The 23,600-nt window shown below is 41.5% G+C and overlaps 1 long non-coding RNA gene across 1 annotated transcript; it reads right to left on the bottom strand.

The window, feature by feature from the left end:
• Positions 1-5,106: 5,106 nt before the first annotated feature.
• LOC122462185 lies at positions 5,107-13,726 on the bottom strand. Its single transcript, XR_006284592.1, has 3 exons — positions 13,641-13,726; positions 11,682-11,798; positions 5,107-5,315 (listed from the first exon to the last, which is right to left on the bottom strand). It is a non-coding gene; the product is annotated as an uncharacterized LOC122462185 (long non-coding RNA).
• Positions 13,727-23,600: the final 9,874 nt, after the last annotated feature.

Raw genomic sequence — 23,600 nt, 5'->3', positions numbered from 1 at the left:
TTCTCTCCCCCCACCCCACTCTCCTGCTGGTAATAGCTTATCTAAAGTGATCACTCTCCTTACAATGTGTATGATAATCAAGGTGGGCCATTTCCAGCACAAATCCAGGGTTTAACAAGAACGTCTGAGGAACGGGGGGGCGGGGGGGGGGGGGCGAGGGAGGGTGTGTAGGTAGGAAAAAACAAGGGGAAATAGGTTACCTTGCATAATGATTTAGCCACTCCCAGTCTCTATTCAAGCCTAAGTTAATTGTATCCAATTTGCAAATGAATTCCAATTCAACAGTCTCTCGCTGGAGTCTGGTTTTGAAGTTTTTCTGTTGTAATATCGCAACTTTCATGTCTGTAATCGTGTGACCAGAGAGATTGAAGTGTTCTCCGACTGGTTTATGAATGTTATAATTCTTGACATCTGATTTGTGTCCATTTATTCTTTTACGTAGAGACTGTCCAGTTTGACCAATGTACATGGCAGAGGGGCATTGCTGGCACATGATGGCATATATCACATTGGTAGATGTGCAGGTGAACGAGCCTCTGATAGTGTGGCTGATGTTAGGCTCTGTGATTGTGTCCCCTGAATAGATATGTGGGCACAGTTGGCAACGGGCTTTGTTGCAAGGATAGGTTCCTGGGTTAGTGGTTCTGTTGTGTGGTATGTGGTTGCTGGTGAGTATTCGCTTCAGGTTGGGGGGCTGTCTGTAGGCAAGGACTGGCCTGTCTCCCAAGATTTGTGAGAGTGTTGGGTCATCCTTCAGGATAGGTTGTAGATCCTTAATAATGCGTTGGAGGGGTTTTAGTTGGGGGCTGAAGGTGACGGCTAGTGGCGTTCTGTTCTTTTCTTTGTTAGGCCTGTCCTCTAGTAGGTGACTTCTGGGAACTCTTCTGGCTCTATCAATCTGTTTCTTCACTTCCGCAGGTGGGTATTGTAGTTGTAAGAATGCTTGATAGAGATCTTGTTAGGTGTTTGTCTCTGTCTGAGGGGTTGGAGCAAATGCGGTTGTATCGCAGAGCTTGGCTGTAGACAATGGATCGTGTGGTGTGGTCAGGGTGAAAGCTGGAGGCATGTAGGTAGGAATAGCGGTCAGTAGGTTTCCAGTATAGGGTGGTGTTTATGTGACCATCGTTTATTAGCACTGTAGTGTCCAGGAAGTGGATCTCTTGTGTGAACTGGACCAGGCTGAGGTTGATGGTGGGATGGAAATTGTTGAAATCATGGTGGAATTCCTCAAGAGCTTCTTTTCCATGGGTCCAGATGATGAAGATGTCATCAATATAGCGCAAGTAGAGTAGGGGCATTAGGGGACGAGAGCTGAGGAAGCGTTGTTCTAAGTCAGCCATAAAAATGTTGGCATACTGTGGGGCCATGCGGGTACCCATAGCAGTGCTGCTGATTTGAAGGTATACATTGTCCCCAAATGTAAAATAGTTATGGGTAAGGACAAAGTCACAAAGTTCAGCCACCAGGTTAGCCGTGACATTATCGGGGATAGTGTTCTTGACGGCTTGTAGTCCATCTTTGTGTGGAATGTTGGTGTAGAGGGCTTCTACATCCATAGTGGCCAGGATGGTGTTATCAGGAAGATCACCGATGGATTGTAGTTTCCTCAGGAAGTCAGTGGTGTCTCAAAGGTAGCTGGGAGTGCTGGTAGCGTAGGGCCTGAGGAGGGAGTCTACATAGCCAGACAATCCTGCTGTCAGGGTGCCAATGCCTGAGATGATGGGGCACCCAGGATTTCCAGGTTTATGGATCTTAGGTAGTACCAGGTTTAGTACTATCAGACGTTCTTGTTAAACCCTGGATTTGTGCTGGAAATGGCCCACCTTGATTATCATACATATTGTAAGGAGAGTGATCACTTTAGATAAGCTATTACCAGCAGGAGAGTGGGGTGGGGGGAGAGAAAACCTTTTGTAGTGGTAAACACCCATTTTTTCATGGTTTGTATGTATAAGAACATCTTCTGTATTTTCCACAGTATGCATCCGATGAAGTGAGCTGTAGCTCACAAAAGCTTATGCTCAAATAAATTGGTTAGTCTCTAAGGTGCCACAAGTATTCCTTTTCTTTTTGTGAATACAGACTAACACGGCTGTTACTCTGAAACCTTTCTTGGCTAAGTACTTCAGAAATTACCCCGGCCCTGTTGGAGTAATTGTGCAGGACTCCTACATCACTCAAAACAGTAAATGAGTAAATTTATTAGACAGTAAATGAGGCAAAGTTTAGTACTGAATATGGCTGATGTTTGTAAAAAAATGGGTATTTCTAACATATGAGCAAATCATAGGTGCAAGAACCTGGGTGCTAGCGTTACAATACCATGAACACTAATTACAGGAATCTATTTGCTGAAGCACTGAACTTTTCAGCTAATGCTGTAGCTATCAAGATGAAGTAGGATAATGAAACAAAACCATTTTTTCCCTAATTCTGCAGCAGCATCTGCCATTTTTAAGTAGAAAATTTCTAAGATGCGATAGCTGATATAAAAAGCTTAATTTGGTTCATAGGTTTCACGGCATGTATGGCTTTAATAACTTTTTTTCATAAGAAAACAGCCACAAGTACTGGAAGATGACCTAATCGGTACAGTGGATGACTCAGGGCTAGATTGTGTCCAGCCTAATGTTGATGCACAAGCTGTGAGGAGGAAGAAAGAATAAGGAGATTTATCCCTTTTCCCAGTGTCAAGGTTTGGGTGCAATCCCACTCTTTTTGTATTCTAGGAGCAAAAGGACAGCAAATCTAGTGCTGACAGTGAAGTCGCTGGGGAGATTGGCTTCAAGGAGTGCAACGTTGCCTGTGAGAGACAGTCTTCCCTATTGATATTGTATTAAAAGGTGCATGAAACTCAATGATAATACTCTACAAGCAGTTCTTAAATAAGTAGATTCAAGCTCTGGCCATCAATTTAACACAGTCTTCTCTTTGCCTCTACAGTGTGACACTCTTCAAATTGCTTCTGGAGCCCTTTATATGTTGGCATTTGGGTCTTGTATTCATAACAATCCTCCCCTTCACTTCCATCCACCAAATTCTGGATGGTTCTTGCTGCTCAAGGCCCGAATGCACTAGCTACCAACATTTTTTCAATTCTGGGTGGTATTTTAGATCATGTACTACACTAAAGGTCAGTGTTATTAACGCAGCCTAACCTTATTAGGGAATAAGGAAAAAGTCACTTACCTTTTTAGATTAATAGATATCAAATGTGGAAAGACCCTCTTCAAGAATTTAGCACATGTAACTTGCACATCAGACACAGCAGTATGTACAGATTTGTACAGAATCCCCATTAGTTTTCTTTGTAGCTTTGCCTTGAATACCTGAGTTCGCCCTGATCCCCGTGTTACAAAACGCCTGCTACATGTCAGCCTACATTTTTACTTTCTTAACTTTCGGACATTCTTTATTCTTGTGCCTGGACAGACTACTGAAAAAAACCCCACCCTTTTAGTATCTTTGTTTATTACATGTAGAAATTTAGAAAGAATGTTGCTGTTTTCTCATAATTTCTCTCAGCTTAGTATATATTCAGTTTGCTCAACCTCTCTTCGTGTCAGTTTTTTCTAAACCTCTTATTGTGACTATTGTTGCCCCCCTCTTCAGTTTATTGATAATTTTTAAAGTCCTCAGCCCAGATGTAGTTCTGGAAAATGTACTAAAATGATGTATAATGAAGAGACTTCTTTCTCAAACTTTGAAACTGTAGGTCAGGAACATAGTACCATGCAGAGCCAAAAGTAATTTATATATTTGGTTTCACACTGACTTTCTGTTGAGTAGGAAGCAAAATACATACTGCTGGAGTTGCACAAAACAAAACAGTGTTTACTCATGCATGGAGAGCAAATTACTTTTGGGTAGAATAAGAATGTTTGAGTTTAGAACTGACAGAGTTTTCATGTTATCTTAAAGAATAATGTCAAATCTTTTCTCACTGCATAATTTTTGGGTTGGGTGGTTTGCTTTTTAAATGAAAATGAGAAATGACTTTGTACCATTGATGCATTCTTGGATTCAGGACACTTTCCCACTCTGCATCTCCTACCAGAGCTCCTGGCTCACTTCTGGGAAAGTAATTTCCCTGTGACAGCCACAAGATAGCATCTATAGATTGTTCTAAAAAATTTAAGTTCCCATTAGGAGCTGGGGTGACTATTCTCTAGCAATCTAAACTCTTTGATAAATGTTTATTATTATTTCCTTCACCTGGTTGAGACTCGATAGCAATGTTTGGAACAGCTACTAGGCCAGCTCCCTCCGTATTTCTTGTAGTTACTGAAAACCTACTCAGTGACATTTGCTAGCAGTGATCACAGTGGGGAAACAAACCAATACAAGTTTTTCTAAGTATCCTATTTAATGTATCTTCCCTCAGAGTATCAGAGGGGTAGCCGTGTTAGTCTGGATCTGTAAAAGCAGCAAAGAGTCCTGTGGCACCTTATAGTCTAACAGACGTATTGGAGCATAAGCTTTCATGGGTGAGTACCCACTTCATTGCTGCATCCGACGAAGTGGGTATTCACTCTGCTTCCCTCAGAGTGAAGATCTTGGGTGGGAATATCCATTCAGCTCACACACACACACACACACACACAGAGGGATATGGGGAACTAGTTGCGGCTCCATGATTCTAGACCACCCGGCCACGGTGTATGTTAGGTGTTGTTCCTTATGCCGCTGGTGTAAGTTCCCTCAGTGATCTGGCACTACTGGAGGAACAAAGCTCCTTATAAGGGACTCCTTATAAGTCCCTTCTCCACCGCTTACACCAGGGATGGAGGGTGCCTGGTGTAGAAACAGTCTCCACCAACTTTCTGTTAGCAGGGAGCTTCCCTATGCAAGGGGGATATTCTGCTAGGCATTTGTGGACAGTTTAAGTCCACTTTGCACTACTCGAGCAGTGCAGGATGAGTTTGATGGACTGGAAAATTTGGTGGCCTATTTCTTCTAATGAAATCCTCATTTATTATGAAACATCAAGTCCAATAAGCTATAGCAAAACTGCCATACGTTTTGCAAACCAGAAAGGAAACACAGAATTTCATAAATTCAATAATCAAAACAATATTTTTACACAAGTTGTTGATTATCGTCAGTTTTTACCAGGAGACTAGCATGTTTGTTGATACTGCACCTGTAAGCTCTGGTCAGTGTTGTATTAAGGATGATGCAATTCTGCTGTTTCTCATGAACTTTCCTAATGAACATCTCTCATTTTCATTCCAGAGATGAAGTACACAGGAGATGACCATCTGACAAAGATATGGGGCTTTCTGTTCTAATAATCACAAGTGACAGTGATGGAACTGTGGAGAGAATCAAACTCAAATAAATTAATTAGCAAGGACATTGTTTATTCAGTGGGAATTCCTAATGTATGTGGTGTCTGCTTTAATAACCTACTGTCAAATCAGTCCCTCCTGCAACAAAACCATGGTGCGGGGGCAGAAGGACAGAAGAAATATAAGTTGTCCTCTGGTGGAGGAGTGAATTAGAAGGATCTTGAAAATCCACTTGGAGAGAGAGACCTCCGTATCTGTAGAGGCTGCAGCCATCCTTATGGATGGCTGCCCTTCAAAATACCTCCTCATGCCCCACTGCTGAAATTGCTCCAAACAGAGCCGTACTGCCATTGGCTGGGCCCCAGCCACAGCAGAAGAGGGAACAAGGGCATTTAAACAGTGCAGGGCCACTCTCACTAACACAGTGAAGCACCTATGAAGATGCAGCTACAGAGAAACAAGGAGGAAAGATGGTGCCCTAGTTGCATTTGCCTTTTCATACAAGCAAGGGGAGATTTATTTGTGAATAGTCTCTTCTTTGTGTACACCTGTGGGGATAATCTAGCCTCACTTTTTTAAATGATAACCTACTGAAATGAACTAAGTCAATGATAAGGATTATTCCCTCGTGCAAACTAATGTTCTTGGGCCAGATCCTGAGATGGTGCACTGAAGTCAATGGAGCTGGTTCCTTTTTTGCCAGATTATTTCACTCTGCAACAGAGCTAGCACTAGAAGTGGATTTCCATTGACAAACTACTTTCTTCCCTTTTAAATAGCCTTTATGGAGTACTTCTCACTTGTGTATTATAATTTTAAATGCACAAAGACTGTAATTCACCAGGGAGTGATAATTAAGGCTCTTCCTGTGCCGTGGCTGTGACTTCCATGACAAAACTTCTAGAGGTTTTATCCTTAAACTCATGGTACTTTGCTACCCTGGCCAACCTGCTACTAAAGAGGATTACTTAAATGTTAACAAATCAGAATCTCTATATATCCAGTGTAGTGGAGTATAGGAGAATGAGCAAGGTCTTTAAATAAAAGAATTTGGAGCTTAGTAAGTACGTTCTCCAAGGAAGGAAAGGTCTCAGTTATATGTCTGTATAGAGTTTAGCATGAGCCCCGGGCTTTAGCAAAAACTAAGTATCCATAAAACAAGTGACTTCTGTGACACGGTTAGCCAAAACATCCTCTTCCTTATGTACTGCTGGGCCACTGCAGTGTTCAGTACTATTCAAAAAAGCAATGGAACATTTTTGAAAAGATTCGTTATATCTCTATACTTCTGAAAGAAAAACAAAAAACCTTCACACCATTAAGTCTGACCCATGTATTCGTGAAGGAGTGCAAGATGGCACATTCTTTGTTGGAATAGTGATGGCCTATGGAAGGGTTAAAATATGACAGTTAGTAGAGAAAGAGATGGCAGTGTAAAATACACAGTACTTTATGACATCAAATCTAAAGTAAAAGATTTCTCTCTAATGTAATATTTTAAAAAACAAACATATCCATAAAAGCGGCAAAGAGTCCTGTGGCACCTTATAGACTAACAGACGTATTGGAGCGTAAGCTTTCGTGGGTGAACACCCACTTTGTTGGATGCATGGAATATCCATAGAATTTACAAAACACAGTCCTTACTACGTTGTTTAAGATGGTCATAATCTTCTTCCATTGTAATTTCAGGTACTAGATACATGAACAGAAACAACTATACCTGCTCTCTGACAAGAGAATGATTATTTGATCATTGTAAAATAAAGTGCTGTGTCGCTGTCTTCCCTATGCTAAATGCACTTATGGATATGCAAGGGAGTAAGACTATGAAAAGAAAAAAATATAAAATGAAAAGAGGGGACGCTACTGAATTGTCCACCAGAGCAAAACTTAAATTAATATTATGTGAGTCTGCTCTATACAATTAATATGGGCCCTAGTCCTGCAAAGGGATCCACAAAGGCAAATACTTTGAATAGAGACCATTGACTCTGCACAGAGGCAAAAGTCTGCTTTTATTGGTCTCAAGAATGATTAGGTCCATGATGTAATTTATCACAAATATATGCAAGTGTTATACATGAAGGGTAAAATTTTGAAGTAACTTAGGACAGTGGCTCTCAACCTTTCCAGACTACTGTACCTCTTTCAGGAGTCTGATTTGTCTTGCGTACTCCCAAGTTTCCCCCCATCCACTTAAAAACTAGTTGCTTACAAATTCAGACCTAAAAATACAAAAGTGTCACAGCGACTATTACTGAAAAATTGAAACTTTCTCATTTTGACCATAGAATTATAAAATAAATCAATTGGCACATAAATATTGTACTTACATTTCAGTGTATAATATATAAAGCAATATGAACAAGTCATTGTATGAAATTTTAATTTGTACTGATTTCGCTAGTGCTTTTCATGTAGCTTGTTATAAAAACTAGGCAATTACCTAGAGGGGTTGATGTACCCCTGGAAGACCTCTGAGTCCCCCCTGGGCAGGGCTATCTCTATGTTTTTTGCCACCCCAAGCTCCAAGAGTGCAGCTGCCCAAGCAAAAAAAAAAAAAAAAGGGGGTGGCCGGAACACCGCCCCTGGAATTGTGCAGCCCCAAGCATGTGCTTGCTTTGCTGGTGCCTAGAGCCAGCCCCTACCCCTGGGATACACATATCCCTGACTGGGAACCTCTGACTTAGGAGTCTAGGAGTAAAATTTTGGAACTATGTCTTTGACATTTAGGCATGTAATGCAAATGTAGTGCATACTGAGTTACCTAGCCAAACATACACCTGATGATTCAGAATTTAATTACTGATTGTTTCATATTGAATGGAGTAGAAATTGGACATTGATGCTATTTTTTTTAGTTTTATTAAAACTACAGTTGATTTATAGGCAAGAATCACTATACTTCAAACTAAAACAACGAGGAGTCCTTGTGGCATCTTAGAGAGTAACAAATTTATTTGGGCATAAGCTTTTGTGGGCTAGACCCCACTTCATCAGATGCATGGAGTGAAAAATACAGTAGGCAGGTTCTGCAGTTTCTGGACACTCAATAACTTAAAAGTGGCCATTCTTCAACAAAAAAACTTCAAAAACAGACTTCAACAAGAGACTGCAAAGCTGGAATTAATTTGCAAACTTGACACCATCAAATTAGGCCTGAATAAAGACTGGGAGTGGCTGGGTCACTACAAAAAGTAATTTTCTCTCTGTTGATACTCACACCTTCTTGTCAGCTGTTGGGAATGGGCCACATCCACCCAGATTGTGTTGGCCTCGTTAGCACTGACTCCCCACTTGGTAAGGCAACTCCCGTCTTTTCATGGGCTATATATTTATACCCACTGACTGTATTTTTCACTCCATGCATCTGATAAAGTGGGTTATAGCCCATGAAAGCTTATGCCCAAATAAATTTGTTAGTCCAGGGATGGGCAAACTACGGCCCGCAGACCAGATCTGGTCCCTCAGGGCTTTGGATCCGGCCCGTGGGATTGCCACCCCCTTGGTGCCGCAGGCCCCGTGCCACTCTGGGAAGCGGCCAGCACCATGTCCCTGCAGCCCCGGGGGGGCGGGGGGCAGGGAAGAGGGCTGAGTGCACTGCCCTTGCCTGCGAGTACCTCCCCCAAAGCTCCCATTGGCTGAGAATGGGGAACCATGGCCAATGGGAGCTTCGGGGGAGGTACCCACAGGCTCGCGGAGCCCTCTGCCCCCCGCCCCCCCCCAGGTGCTACAGCCTGCAGGGACATGGTGCTGGCCGCTTCCCAGAGTGGCGTAGGGCTGGGGAGCTTGCCCTGGCCCCGCTGCCGCCCCGGAGCTGCTCCAAGTAAGTGGTGCCAGGCCAGAGCCTCCACCCGAACCCCTCCTGCACCCTGCGTCCCAACCCCCTGGCCCGACCCCCCCGCCGCACACCAACCCCCTGATGCACCCTGCACTCCCTCCTGCACCCCAACCCCCTGCCCTGAGGCCCCTGCCGCATCATTCACCCCTCCTGCACCCCAACTCCCTGCCTTGAGCCCCCTCATATACCCCTCACCCCTCCTCTGCTCCAACCCCTTGCCCATAGCCCCTTCCTGCACACCGCACCCCCTCCCACACCCTGCACTCCCTCCCGCACCCCAACCCCCTGCCGCAGCCCTACATTCATGGCCCTGCATGCAATTTCTCCACCCAGATGTGGCCCTCGGGCCAAAAAGTTACCCACCCTTGTGTTAGTCTCTGAGGTGCCACAAGGACTCCTCGTTGTTTTTGCTGATACAGACTAACATGGCTACCCCTCTGAAACCTACACTTTGAATTGAGATTTAAATACATTTGCTGAGCTCTGAACTAAAAACTGAAGTATATAATTTTTCAATTTTTTATTTTATTTTACTTTGAAAAATATTTGGTAATGGACAAGATGTGTAAGTTTGTTAAAAGGTTACTAAGTACTGCATTATGGAATTAGTGTAATCATATTAGAAGTTAATGCAGTATGATGGCAAGTAATCTGAATGCAAAGCAAAAGATAGTCCTTTACTTATGTTCTGAGTTTACAGAGATAGAATGATTGCTGCTAAGATATGTTTGTGAAGACCCCATTCAGTTGCCAGGAAAATGTGATTTTACAATATGCATCTTTGTAACCAATGGCCTGATGCTAAAGTCCTTACTTAGACAAAACCTCCTTTCATGCAGGCCATTATGATGCTCTTAAAATGTCTTTGTCATATCAAAACAATTTCAGTGTCACTAGAGAGAGAACTTAATATTCTTCCACCAAGCTCAGATGCTGAGTTGTCACATAGTACAAAGGCAAAGGCAGGCAGCCAAAAAGGAGGTCCACCGAGTTAAACAGCTTATTATAGAAAAATCATACATGAATATCACAATGAAAGTACACCTAGTCCTAAATAACCATTAGCGTACAGATCAATATTTCAGCTTTTTGGGGATTTGACCCAGTAAATGTTTTATGCACTTGTGAGGGGTGGATGATATTGCATGCTTACATAGAAATACCTTCATTAGATTAGATAAAACAGGCCTAGTGGTGCACAAACCTGCACAATATACCTTGCCCAGTGAGCTGGCACTTGTGCCTGCACCTCCTTCTCCACAGGCATGCAGAACCTAAGCGGGATCATACTGGATGCATTGGTGCTGAGCCCTCATTTACACTATTGACCTGAGGAGCACTAAAAGTCATTTTCTGGAGGCACATGGCTCCCTCGCCAACCTCACAAGATAGTTAATAGCTCCATACCAAGCTGAATACCTCAGGCACCCAATTATGGGTCTACCTCTCCACCTCACCCCGCATACAGGATCAAACCATTAGTTGTGATGCTCATAATTACCCTGTTTCAACTCATTTGTAACTTTCACACTCACAGGACTCGGCAATAAGATTTCCCATTTTTAATGGGGCCATTGAGAGGAAGAAACTCAATGTTTTGTTATTATTGGGTAAAAATAAAAGAACATAACATGGCCTGGGCATTGTAACAGGCTGGCCTTCCTTTTTAGGGACAGCAGACTGGGGGCCAACTCTCATTAATCAGATGCAGCTGAGAAAGTGGTAGGTATTTGGGGTTATTAGACCCACTGAGAAGAATTAAGAGACTGGGAGAATTAGATGGCTGGGAAGGGGAATTAGAGAGGCTGCAAGCCCAGTCAGAGGATGCTACTCAGGAGGAAGAGGCAAGAGAGAAAAGGCTAGAAGCCATGCAGGCTGCAGTTGGTGGTAGTCTCTCTGTCAGGTTCCAGGAAACTAGCCTGACCAGACTGAGACTCTAATTTGACAACTTGATGTGTGGGAGCTTTCAATGAGGATTCTGAAGGGAGGGCCTTATGGACTGTTATAACAACTGCTCCTTTTCTGAGACTTTAATGAAGGGGACATGCTTTATTTTGTTAGTGTGTTTTTGGCTTCCTCTTGCCCAGATCCTTGAAAGCAAACTTATAGATGCCCCATATGAGGGAGTGGAGAGAATGAAGGTGGGGCACATTTGCAACACCACACTTGGCTGGCAGGGGACACGTGGGGATGGCACTTACATTTTACAGGCATGAATACATTTTTCAGCTAAGTTTACAAATCTCACAACTCCTTCCCAGGCTTTTTACAACTATGGGTTCAATTATGCAACATTTGCACATGAGTAGTAGCAACTGACTCCATCAGAAATCCTGAAGAGATCCAAATGAGGGCATGTCTACACTTCAAGCTACAGATGTAATTCCCAGCACAAGACAACATATCTGTGTTAGTTCTAACTGAGCTAGCATGTTAAACGGAATGTAGCTGTGGCACCACCAGTGGTGGGACGGGTTAGCTCGAACGCTTGTCTCTCTCTCACAACAGAAGATGGTCCAATAAAAGATATTGTCTCACCCACCCACCTTGAGCTCTTGCTGATAAGACTGTCCTTTACAACCCAGGGAGAATCACCATTGTGCTTGTTTCACTCTTCCGTGGACACGCGCTCCTTTCCATCTTGGAGCTCAGCAAGCTTTCCCCTATGCAGAACACAGAAAGGGAACATAGAATAGAAAATTGCTAATCAGCCTCATTTGTAGGTAAAGAACAACGGTTATTGAAACTCCCACAGAAGGTAACTATTTAACTCCAGACACTCTGCTAGGGAACAGCCTAGGAGGGTACGCTAAACTGATCCCAGCCATATCCTTTCCTTTCCTTGCCCAAGAGGGAATACCAATCAATCAATCCATCCCTAAGTCACTCTATTCCAGCTACCAAAACAAAAGAGGGGCAAAGAGAGGGTGCAAATTTATTTTGTTGTGAGAATAAAAATTAAAATAGAACATTAAAATAGTTTAGCATCATCATACTTCAAAGAAAAAATATTAAAATGTTATGGATTTTAAGACAAACATAGCTTGAATTTTAACCTCTAACTACTTTGCAATGCCATAATAAAACCTGAGGGGAAAAAATCCTACTGGATTGTCCCAGAATTAATATCAGATTTCTCCAAGCCCTAATTACAATAATAGTATTGCCACATGAGGTCTCAATTAACCTCTCCTGACATTCTAAGCAGATTATTTTAAGGGTTGTGAAGCATACAAATAGAAATTTCATTTCAAAATGGACATACACGATAATGTTAAAAACTCCAACACACCTAGCTCACTGTTTCAGCAAACAGCAAAACATGATGTCAGGCAGTTTGACAAAATTGGGGCTCAATAACCAAATATCTTTCTCAGGTAGAGAACAGAAAGATGAAGAGATGCTATTTCTTCTGATATTCAAGCCTACATTCTCTGTTGCCCACTTTCATTTCATTACCCCTAGTTATAAACCCCAGGGCCACAATTCCTTTCTTGATAATTATGTACTTCAAATATTTCTACTTGGCTATCCCATCACCCCTCAGTCACTGAAAAATAATAAACAATCTCCACAGGGAAAAATATACACACGTAAACCTGCCAATTTAAAATAGGGTAAGAAGAAAGTTTTAAAATAAACTGAAAGCAAAACAGATAAAAGCTGAGCTCAGCCGGAGAGGTTGTTCCACCCACTGGAGAAAGGACATAAGTGTTTTTTCCTCAATTCTTTGATTGTGCTCGATATAAAAAAAATGCCTTTCATTTCCTGTCATCATCTGCTGGTAGGAAGATTCCCACAGTGTCCCTTAAGACACAGAAATTATTAAAATCACTGAAATCTTTCCTGAGAAGTCACTCCCTTCAGCAATAAAGGTGTTGCTTTTCTTTGAATTCCCCTCCAACATGTCTACATCATTCATGTAATGAGGTATCCAGAGATGTACACAGCACTCTAAGGGTCAAGTGTTGAGTGCCCTCACTTCCAAATCAATGGGAGTTGGGAGCATTCAGTACCTCACAGAAAGCACATAGGCCTGAATGCTCAAAAGGAGTTAGGCACTTCAGTGTGTGTTTCAGACACTGAGGTCCAGTTTTGGGACCACAGTGATGCACAAAGCTCTTGCTGAAACCCTGTAAGTGCCTAAACTAGCTCAACGCCCATGTCTTTGCAGTAACAGTTCCCTACATGCCCATGTGTCTACCTCTGAGCATGCATTGCAAACTGCTGCCTCCCCCTAGGCACCTGGCCGCCCATCTCCCCCACTCAGGTCCAGAGCAATTCAAAACTTGGGGAAGACTGGCATTCAGTCTCCTAACTCAGCTGATCTGATAGGCATGCTCAGAGGCTGCCTACTGGATTTGTGCCCAATAGGTAAGCTTATACACAACATAAGCACTCTCCAATAACTTTTATCCTAGTGGTTAAGGTACTCGCTTGGAGACCCCAGCTGAAATCCTCCCTCCACCTAATGGGGAAAACAGATCTGAACAGGGGTCAGCCACCTTTCAGGTGAGTGCTGTAGCCATTGGGCCATGGGATAGTCTGATGTAGGGAGTCCGTCAGTCTCTCCTGTTGAAGCTGTTGCACTGTGGATAAATAATGAAAGAATCATTGGAGCAGGGGACTGGACCCTGGGTGGGGGAAAGGGAGGGAGTTTCTCTCTCTCTCTCTCACACACGCACACACACACACACTAAAAATCCCATTGGCCCTTTTTCTGCCACACTGCATGACAAATTCATATCTAATTTGCTGCCAATATCATCCCCTCAGTCTCTTTCAGCATTACTGTTTTTAAAATTTTGCCTCCCACTGAATCTCTATGTGTCCAGTTAGGTTTCCCCAGATGCCTGAACTTGGAAAAATGCAAGTTCAATCACATTTTGTTACATGCTAAGACTCTTTTTGGTGATCCATAACTAATTGAACTGCACTTGTCACACAGCAGATGTATGGGGATAGTATGCAAAGTATGCAACATTCAATCATTACAAATTCAAGAGTTTGCCTTCTCCCCCCAGCCCACCTCCTGCCAGTTAGTAATTAACCAATATTCAGTTCATCATTATATTCTCTCTCATAGGTATTGTAAATATTTTTAACATACAGCTTATGCTGCTGGCCCTTCTCTCTCCCCACTACGATGGCTGTATCCTAAATTGACATTCCAATTATAGGAATCAAACCACAAGTCTAGTTATGCCTAGTAGGTCATAGCTCTCAATCATTTAGTGCATTAACTCTTTTTATTTGCCATTTATCTGAAAGATTTTTCTTATTCATAGGCTAGAGAGTCTTTAAATATTTAACTGAATGAGGGACTATTAAAATGATGTGCTGAATATAATTCTTGGACAAGGAACTTGTGCTCTATTATCTTTAACTCATCATAGGGGAATTGCAATAACTCCAGTGTTCACTTTTGCTTTAGCCCACTCTCCTGGGAGCAATGAGGTTGCCACTGAATAGTGTGTCACTTCTGATGAGTTTAATGGTTCCCATGTTAACAAAAACAAAGAAATGGCTGATGCTAATGGCCATGGGTGCTGGAGCACAGCAGCTCCCAACAGCTGGAGGAAGCCTGAGGTGGCTCTGCAGGGTCCTGCCTCAGTTTATCCTCTTCAGGGCTTCTTAAATAAATTCTACCAATCCAGAGTCCTCAAAATATTCCCTTTTGAAGTCTAATTTATTTATATACAGTTCAAAACAGCACTCAGATCTGGAGCTGTTCTCCTTCTCCAAGAGTAGAATCTGCCTCTTCCCTGAGCCAGTCCGTCAGTGTCTCCCCTTTTCCCAGGAGAGAATCCAAGCCTTTCAGCTTCACCCTGCTTCTGCTCTGACTTTATAATGAATATTGTTGCCTTATCCCACACTTTCTGGTGTTGTTTTCAGAAGTACAAATTCATATCTGAGTGTGTAAGACTTGGTAGGTAGGGCTTTCAGGCTAATTTTCAAGTTTTACCTTGTCCTTTTCCCTCTATGCCAATAAGACTTGTCGCCAGGCCATGCTGCAGTCAGATTATTTTACAATGATGTTTTCCATCTAGAGAAACTTTTTAGCTGGTTTTGTCAAAGTGGTTATGTTGAGATTTTGGAGGATTGGAAATATAGGCCAGAGCAAGGTCTTTAGGGAAAAACGTGTTAAGTGTTTTCATCCTGGGCTGGCTCCTTTTGGGAAGATAAAAAATCATAACATACACGCAACCCCCTCAACCCATTAACAATAAAACCAAAAAGCAGGAGGGAACAGAGAACTTTTTCTGTAATTCCTAATCTCTTCTTATCCTCCCCTCTGGGCACCCTTTTTATTTATAGTCCCCTCAGGTCTCCTCTCTCCCCCACTGAAAAACTAAATAGGCCTCCTACAGCTGTTGCTTCGTCTCTCAGGTGCACTCTACTGCACATACCAGTGCCCCAAAATGACTGGTGAATAGGCTGCCACGCTGGTGCAAAGACACAGTACAGAACTGCTGCAGCTCACATTGGATGGTGAGAGAAAAGACAGTGAAATACCCCACCACCACCAGCAGGAATCCTTCAGGGGAGCCAATATGAGCACCCTTCCCCCAAAGTCTGCCCTGCAGGATCTCTTCAAGGGAGGAGGACACCATCTTACCCAGGCACTAGCAGTAGCAAAAGGGTAGCAGCTTCCCTTCCCTGGAAGGATCCTCAATTCACTGAAATGTGAATTTCAGCTCCACTCAAGCAATAAATCATCACCTTCCCCTTGAAGGGATACTTAGGTGGAGGTTAGTGCTGGTAAAAACTACAGTGGAGCCAGCCATGGTAATAATCACAATAAAATGCCTAGATGGATAGAAGACAATCCAGCAAAGTGAGAAGAGGGAGCAGTACCGAAGGATTTCATAAAGAAGCTGGAATGTAATTCTGGACCATTCCCCTCATTTTTATTCAGTTTCCAGGCAATGCCTGTCTTATAGCTTGGATAAAACTGCCATGGATTTAGTGAATGAAAAAAAAAGCACACATAAATACAATACAATACAATAAAAATAAAGATAAAACAGAGAGACAAACAAATGAATCCATATAGCTGGAATAATCCCCTCAGCAGTGAAACCCCCATCCTCTGTTTACAAGTCAGGAAACCCAGCCGATTCTAAAAGCATAATTAAATAACATCACTACAGGAACTGCATCCACATCCAGCAGACAATTTCTAATACATTTTAAGCAGTGACCTTGCTCTGAATTTAAAACAAACAAGACAAAAAACAGAGACTGATCTGCCACAGAGCAGAATATTTCAATGTCAACATACATAACTTTCAGATATAAATACTAATGAAGTCAGGACAGCAATGTTTAGTGGATTCCTGAATAAGGACATGTACAAACCATCTCAAAATGCTATAACAGAGCAAGGTACTCTGGCATTCAGGAGTTTCCATGCTCAAAATATTCATTTTCCCTCAATACTAAAAATTTCAAGCAGGGACTCTCTTAATGGGGAAAATTTTCAAGTATGTAGATAAATGTAAGTCAGCTTGTCCATCACATACTTTTCATCATTTTTTCTAGAATATTTGCTAATAGCAAAAACATTTAAATGTATAAACAAGGGGTGGTTCATAGCCAATCTACTTATATTTGACCTTGCAGTAGAGCTATGGAATCAAATTATTGTGGAGTTGCACCCATTTACACCAGGGCAGAATCTGTTGCACATTGCTGTTTGTGACATCACAATCTTGATTCCTCTCTATGGCAGCATAGTATGATATAATGAATTCAGATTTATTATATCACTGTGGAATAAATCAGAAGACACAGCTGCTCTTTAATGGAATAATCTCTGACTACTGCAAAGGTAATAGCAAGAGGGATCACAGAATGATATTGGCTATATACCTGGATTTTCAATACACGTTTTCTTTTTTTCAGATCTGATTAACTGCGAAATCCCCTCCTTTAAAATTCATGAAATTTTGCTCAAAGAATGTACAGTGGCCAAATTTTAAATGTTCATTCTGCTTGAAGGTAGTCTACTAGTGTGACCCAGTATATTCCATAGACTTAAAATGGTGAGGGCGGGGAGAGGAATGGTGCTCTCTCTAAAAGAGGAATGAACTTCCTGAGTGTGAATAGTGTAAGAACATAGGAAGTGAATTATATTCTTATAATTATGGAGTTTACTTTACACTGAAGATAATGTTAATGGCTCACTGTTTGAGGTTGTTTAGAACATTCTTCTTCTGGCTATTGCCATTAAATCAGTGACTTCCAAACTGGGATCTGAGAAATACTGTCTGTAGGATACTTGCTGTGAGTTTCAGAGCTGGCTTGTCACATAGTGTAGGCTCTTCATTGGAAATGAGATACATAAAAGCAACTTGAAACAAACAGGAGAGGAATCCTACATATCTCAGCTAGGAACTGCTGTAGCATAAGAGTAGGAGAGGAAACGGGTGCTGCCCTCCAAGACTGGTATCACCAGTGGGATTGGTGCTGCCAAACACTTTTCGGAAAGAAATATTCAAGGGAAACAGAGGAACAGGACCACGTGGCTGAATGTCCCTGGGGGAAAATAGGAGAAGGAAATGAAGTGGTAGGGAAGCATATGCAGGGGAAGAGGGCAAATTTGAACCACAAGGGAAGCAGCAATAAATAAAGGACTTGGGCCTCATTCTCCGCTCCACCTGTTTTAGACTGGTGTATTTGCATATAGAGTACTGCCAGCATTGAATCAGTGTACCATAGCAGAGAATCAGGACCTTGAAGTGAAACCTTTGTGGTTTATATATAAAAAGGAGACTGGGACACTGATGAGGTAGTTCTAGTATTTTAGTATATTGTGCTACAAGCTCTTTTTATAGGAATTTAGACACAGAGCCTACTCTATACCCAGAGACCAGTGCATAGAGCAACACAGATAGCCTCAGAAAAGACTAGAGGTTGAGAAAGTGCAGAAAGCATCTCAGAATAAATGAGATGGCCAGGCCCAGTTTAGATATTCCATAGTAAAAGACAATTGGTATTCCATTCCAAAGTTTCGTTGATGATTTAACCATTCAGCTGACACTCTGGCCATGTCTACACTTACTGGGGATCAGGGCTACTGCAATCGATGCAGCAGGGTCAATTTAGCAAGTCTAGTGAAGACCCACTAACTCGATCACAGAGCTCTCTCTAGCCGACTCCAGTACTCCACCCGAACGAGAAGGTTAAGGTAAGAGAAGGAGCCAAGAGCAACAAGGCCTCTGACTAGCTAGCAGGTAAGCAGAAGGAAGGGAGGGAGTCTCCCTTCAGCACCACCTACTATAGTAGCCAAGTCAAAATTCAGGAGACCCCAGCCGGGAGGCTGGGGAGCTGTAGGGGAGGCCAGAAAGAGGAAGGTTATGCAGATGTGGGCTCTATGCAGGAACTAGGTCATGCTGTGGGAGGCACAGGCCACTGGATCTGTGGGGTTCTATTCATAAATGGCTCTCTCTTACCCCACTACTCTCCAAAAGTGGGGTCATTCTCTCCCAGTCCCCAAGGCATGGTAGTGAGGTGGCTCCAGGAAAACAATTTTGATAGATATGGCAAGGGAAAAAAATCTCAGACAAAACACATTTTAGCAACATTCAGTTATCATCTTTTGAGTTTTGGCAGGCAATTTCCTTCTTAGAACATTTTAGCTCAACCGTCTTAGGTCTTCAGAGGCTGCACTGACAAGCAAAAGTCTAATTACCATGTTTAGTTTGCTATTTTTATCATGCTCTGAAATCTTTATCGTCATTTTGCTGTGAAAAGAAGTTTTTGTTTTGTTTTGTTTAAAGAGGTTTCTTCACTAATATCCTTGCTAGGGTAATACTGCACCAGAGAGGCCTTTGATTGTTTGCTTGTGTTCAAATTACCATTAGTCCTGTTTTCCTTTGAAAGTCCTTCCTGTGGGTTTACTTTTACACTGTCTGGCGGAGGAGTTTATTTTTCTGCTTGGTTACGACCACACACATAAAACATACAGAAAATAAAATGCTGTCTCTCAGGATTCACTCTTTTTGTCTCTCTTTGTGCTGTATCAAAAAATTTCAGTAAAACCTATTGAGTAATAATCCTATAATAAGCATAAAGACATGAAGGTGGAATATAGCACATTGACAAACCACTGGGGCTGAAGACAAAGCAACTTCTTTTCAGCAAAGAAAAACTCTTTTGAGTCAATTTCTTTTTAACCTGAAGTTTATGTATTTTTTGTTGACAAAATCTTTTGCTTATGAAAACAATACTCCTGCATCACAGAGAGGTGGGAGAAATATTAATATACAAGTTTAGCTTTCCTGTGCCATGTATTGTGCTCATGTTCTGAATTTGGCTTCAATAAACAGCACTACTAGTCTTACAAAAGGGAAACCATTACAAATAGAGAAGCTAACACTTACAGTAAAGAGAAAAAAATCAAAAGACTTTTAAAAAATCCTTACAAATGTGAAAAAAATCAGATCTTTGTACATTACACTGTGTTATACATCAATGGGCTGTGCAATTGCAGCAGGTAAAATATTAGAAAATTGGCATTTTCTTCATGTCTGTGGGGGAGAACATGAGTAGAAGAGTACTTTGTAAAAAAATGAAAGAGGGAAAGAACATAGAACAAAATAATAGAAATAATAAGTACTATGGTAGGGTTTAAATTCTCCACTGTAAAAGCAAAAAAAAAAAAAGGGGGGGTGGGGGCAAATCACATCATCAGGCATAAATTGGTTCATTGCAGCAGAAAAAAAATATGCTGAAATGAGAGAGGCATTTTTACAATAGTATGATGCCTCTGATTTTATGAGTCTTCCCAGTCCATGCAGTTCACTCGCCTGACTGTACTCCCTTTTTTCAGTGAATGTTTTATGCTTGGTTCCTTTGCTGAGCACTTTTGACTGATATGCAGCAATGCCTTGTTCTCATTACCACCTCCTCTCTCTGCATGCTTCCTGGCTTTTCTGTCTCAGACCGATTCAGTTTTCCTTTTCATACAGTGCTATTAAATAACAGGATATGATTCTAGAATGGGTGGTAGATATGAAAACAGTCGCGACTAGTGCCATTTGGGATAGCAGTAATAAAACTCTCACAGAGGTGTTTCAGGTTTAAAAGGCCACTCGCTGTTATATTTTAAAAACCTCATCAAATCCAAGGTTACCTGGCACCTCTTAATCTGTGTGATAAGGGATTAAATCAGAGTGAAGACACCAAAGCCTATACCTATTGTGACAGGAATCACAGCCTCCTTTTCCCTCAACCAAACCTTGGAGAGGCAGAGCAATTCAGGTGCACCCATGTGATGTCTTACATCTGTCCTCCTTCATAAGTCTAACACACCGCTATCATCTGTTTGTGTTTTGAGAAAGGGGCTACTGCAATCTATCTCCTACTGAAAAGCATCCCACATCTGAAAATCTGAAGCAATAACATGACTAAATTGTTGTTGTTGTTGTTTGTCCTTTGAGTTTGAAGATGACTGTGACATCACTGATTGGTCTGGTTTCTGTGAACACTTGCGTGACTGATCAGGCCAATTTGAGCTTTGAACCATCTGTGGCACACTGCACAAGAGATGCCGCTATGGGTTACTTGATTAACAGTGGACATGTTACAAGATTCATGTGCTGGTGCTTCTGCTCTGCCTCAGCAGTTCTCCTCTGCTAAGGGACTGTAGCTCCAGTATGGATGAGGTTTCACCAGGTAGAATGATCATGAATGACATCTTCCCAAAACTCTGGGTCAATGTTGAAACACTGCATTGATAACTTTAGGCTGTCCTTGAAACTTTTCTTCTGGCCTCCCTGAGACTGCTTTCCCTCCTTTAGCTCACCATAAAAGATCTTCTTGGGCAGTCACTCATCTGCCATTCTGGTGACATGGCCTGCCTTTCTCATCTGTGATTTCATCAACAGAGTATGGGTGCTTGGAATATCTGCCCATATTAGAATCTCAGTATCAGGAACCTTGTCTTGCCATCTTATCCTCATCAGTTTCCTCATACAGCCCATGTGATTCAGCTTCATAACATGGAGTCTATACATATCCCAGTGTCGCATGCATACATCAGAGTTGGCCACATGATGGTTTTGTAGACCTTCAGTTTTGTCTGTTGACTAATGCCTCTGCACTCCCACATATTTGCATGTAGTCTGCTGAAGGCCACACTTGCTTCGACAATTCTGGCATTGGTTTCATCATCGATGTGAACTGCACATGGCAGTGTACTGCCGAGGTAGGTGAATTTGTCAACTGCCTGGAGGGTTTGGCCGTTCACTGTGATAGTATGTTGTGCAGTAAAATAACTATGTACAATAATTTAAGCAAACCCCATGCAGCTATTGGCCCTCAGAAGTGTCAAACATGTAAAACTGTATCCATCATCATTAATAGTGACAGCCAAAACATTTTCTACAAATATCGGTTCAAATTTTTGTTGTGAATTTGCTTTGACTATGCCTACACTGCTTTTAGTTTTACTTCCCCTAAACATTCATGTGGTTTTTTTTTTTTTTTTTTTTTTTTACAGGTGTCTATGTTTAGAAAAAGCAAATTTACAAATCACATGAGCAAATTTTCAGGAACACCAAATTTGGATTTGCATATGCAGATATTTGTGCTGGTAGTGCTTGCTCTTTCATCCAGTCACAGCTAACCTACAAAATTTGAATGGCAAATTGCAAATACAGACAATTTTTTTTTGCAATCAATGCATAGAGTAAAACTAACTAACTAAATAAAAAGCAAAAAGAGTAGATTGAATACTTTCAAACAATGAAGAGATTCAAGGATCTCCTTGTGAAAGTTCCAATAGCAGAAAGAGGTTATATTCAGATAAATTGTTACCAGTTATTTGCTTAGGTCTTCTAGAGAACCATAAACTAAATGAACTACAGTACCACACAAAAGAATAAGCTTTGACACCTACAGGATTCACCTAAGGAATGTGAGAACAACCATGCAGCAACACTAATACACTACAAGGAGAAATTTCTCTCTTCATCCCAAGTATAGGAAGGGTGACCCACAAGAGAGGAATGAATCTCCATTTCATTTCACCACTATATGCCGATCTGTAGTTTCACAGGTTCTATTTTGTTCTTGCTCATTTTCATCAGGAAAGACACCAAAAGTACAACAAAAGGGGTTTGCATGGAAGCTATATGTAACAGCATTTATAATATTACTTATAATACATGTAATATTAGGAACTGTTTACATTCATTTGAAGTTAGACAGCAAGGTTGATTTTGGGCCTTGGAATGATAGATGGTGGTAGCTGCCTAAGGGGTCCACATTTAAGAGAAAGAAAGCCTTTACAGCTACTGGCTCTTCATGGTTTGCTGACAGGCCAGTCCTCATGCTCTTTTTCTCTGCACTTCAGGTTTTTGAAGGAGATCCCTGAGCAGTGTGAAATCCTGGCCTTACAAAAGTCAATGGGCATTTCACCATTGATTTCAATGAGGCCAAGATTTCATTGAGGATCTTTTCCTTTTTAGTGGCTGAAGGGCCATGACTCTTCTCTCCCTGGTACATCAGGGTTGAGAGCCCATGCCTTAATGGATTAAAAAGTTGTTTCTCCTTGATGTAAGACAGATCTTTCATGACTGGCCAGGGCACTGACAGAATTATTGAACAACAAAAGAAAAACCAATTTGGATATATATTAGAAGAATAAAGCATCAGCTGAATGGTGTGTAACAACTCTCCAGTGATAGAAGCCTTTGACTTGCAACTTTGGGTTGAAATTACAAGAACAGCTCAGAGGCCATAATTATTCTTGGAGTGCTTGCAGGGAGCAACAGTTTCTGAGAAAATAACTTTCGCTCACAAACAGTCAGAGTACAAGACTGGTGTCAATTATCACTGATCCCCAAGAAAATTATCAAGAATCTTAAGAGCTGAGAACCACTTGGCAGTAGTGATCAATATAATGCAGTGGTTCTTTGATTGCTAGAGAAAAGTGGACTGATTCAACTTTAATACAGTATGTGAAAGCAAATGTTTTTAAAATGTTGAGTGCATTCAAAAGGGTTAACTAGAAAAACTGAAATTTCGAAGACAATAGGATGTATAGGCATGCTGGAATATATTTAAGCTGATTCATTAAAAATACACTTTCAGGCAACTAATTTACTAGTCAGTTGATTTTTGTGGAATTTTAAAGAGCCATCATTTATTTACTCAGCCACAATACAGTAAAATTGCTCATTTTGCTATCCTGTACTACTAATAAACATGCATATGCAGCATAAATACATGTGGTGTCAGTATTTTAAAACAGTGTTCCTAGGAATACAAGATCATTCAGATTCCCCTTAGTATCCAGCTGTTCTTACTTGGACACATTATTGTGTTATTTTAAAGCACAGGATAGATAAGATCCATATGTGCAAATATAGCTACAAAAAGCTGTCCTGAGTTATGTTTCCTGAACTTCAGTTGGGCCTCAATTATTTTAATGTATATTCGTAACTTTTGACGAA

The sequence above is a fragment of the Chelonia mydas genome, chromosome 1 (assembly GCF_015237465.2).
Source record: "Chelonia mydas isolate rCheMyd1 chromosome 1, rCheMyd1.pri.v2, whole genome shotgun sequence".
NCBI lineage: Eukaryota > Metazoa > Chordata > Testudines > Cheloniidae > Chelonia > Chelonia mydas.
Note: the sequence above shows the minus strand (reverse complement) of the source record. Positions and strands in the feature narration are given on the sequence as shown.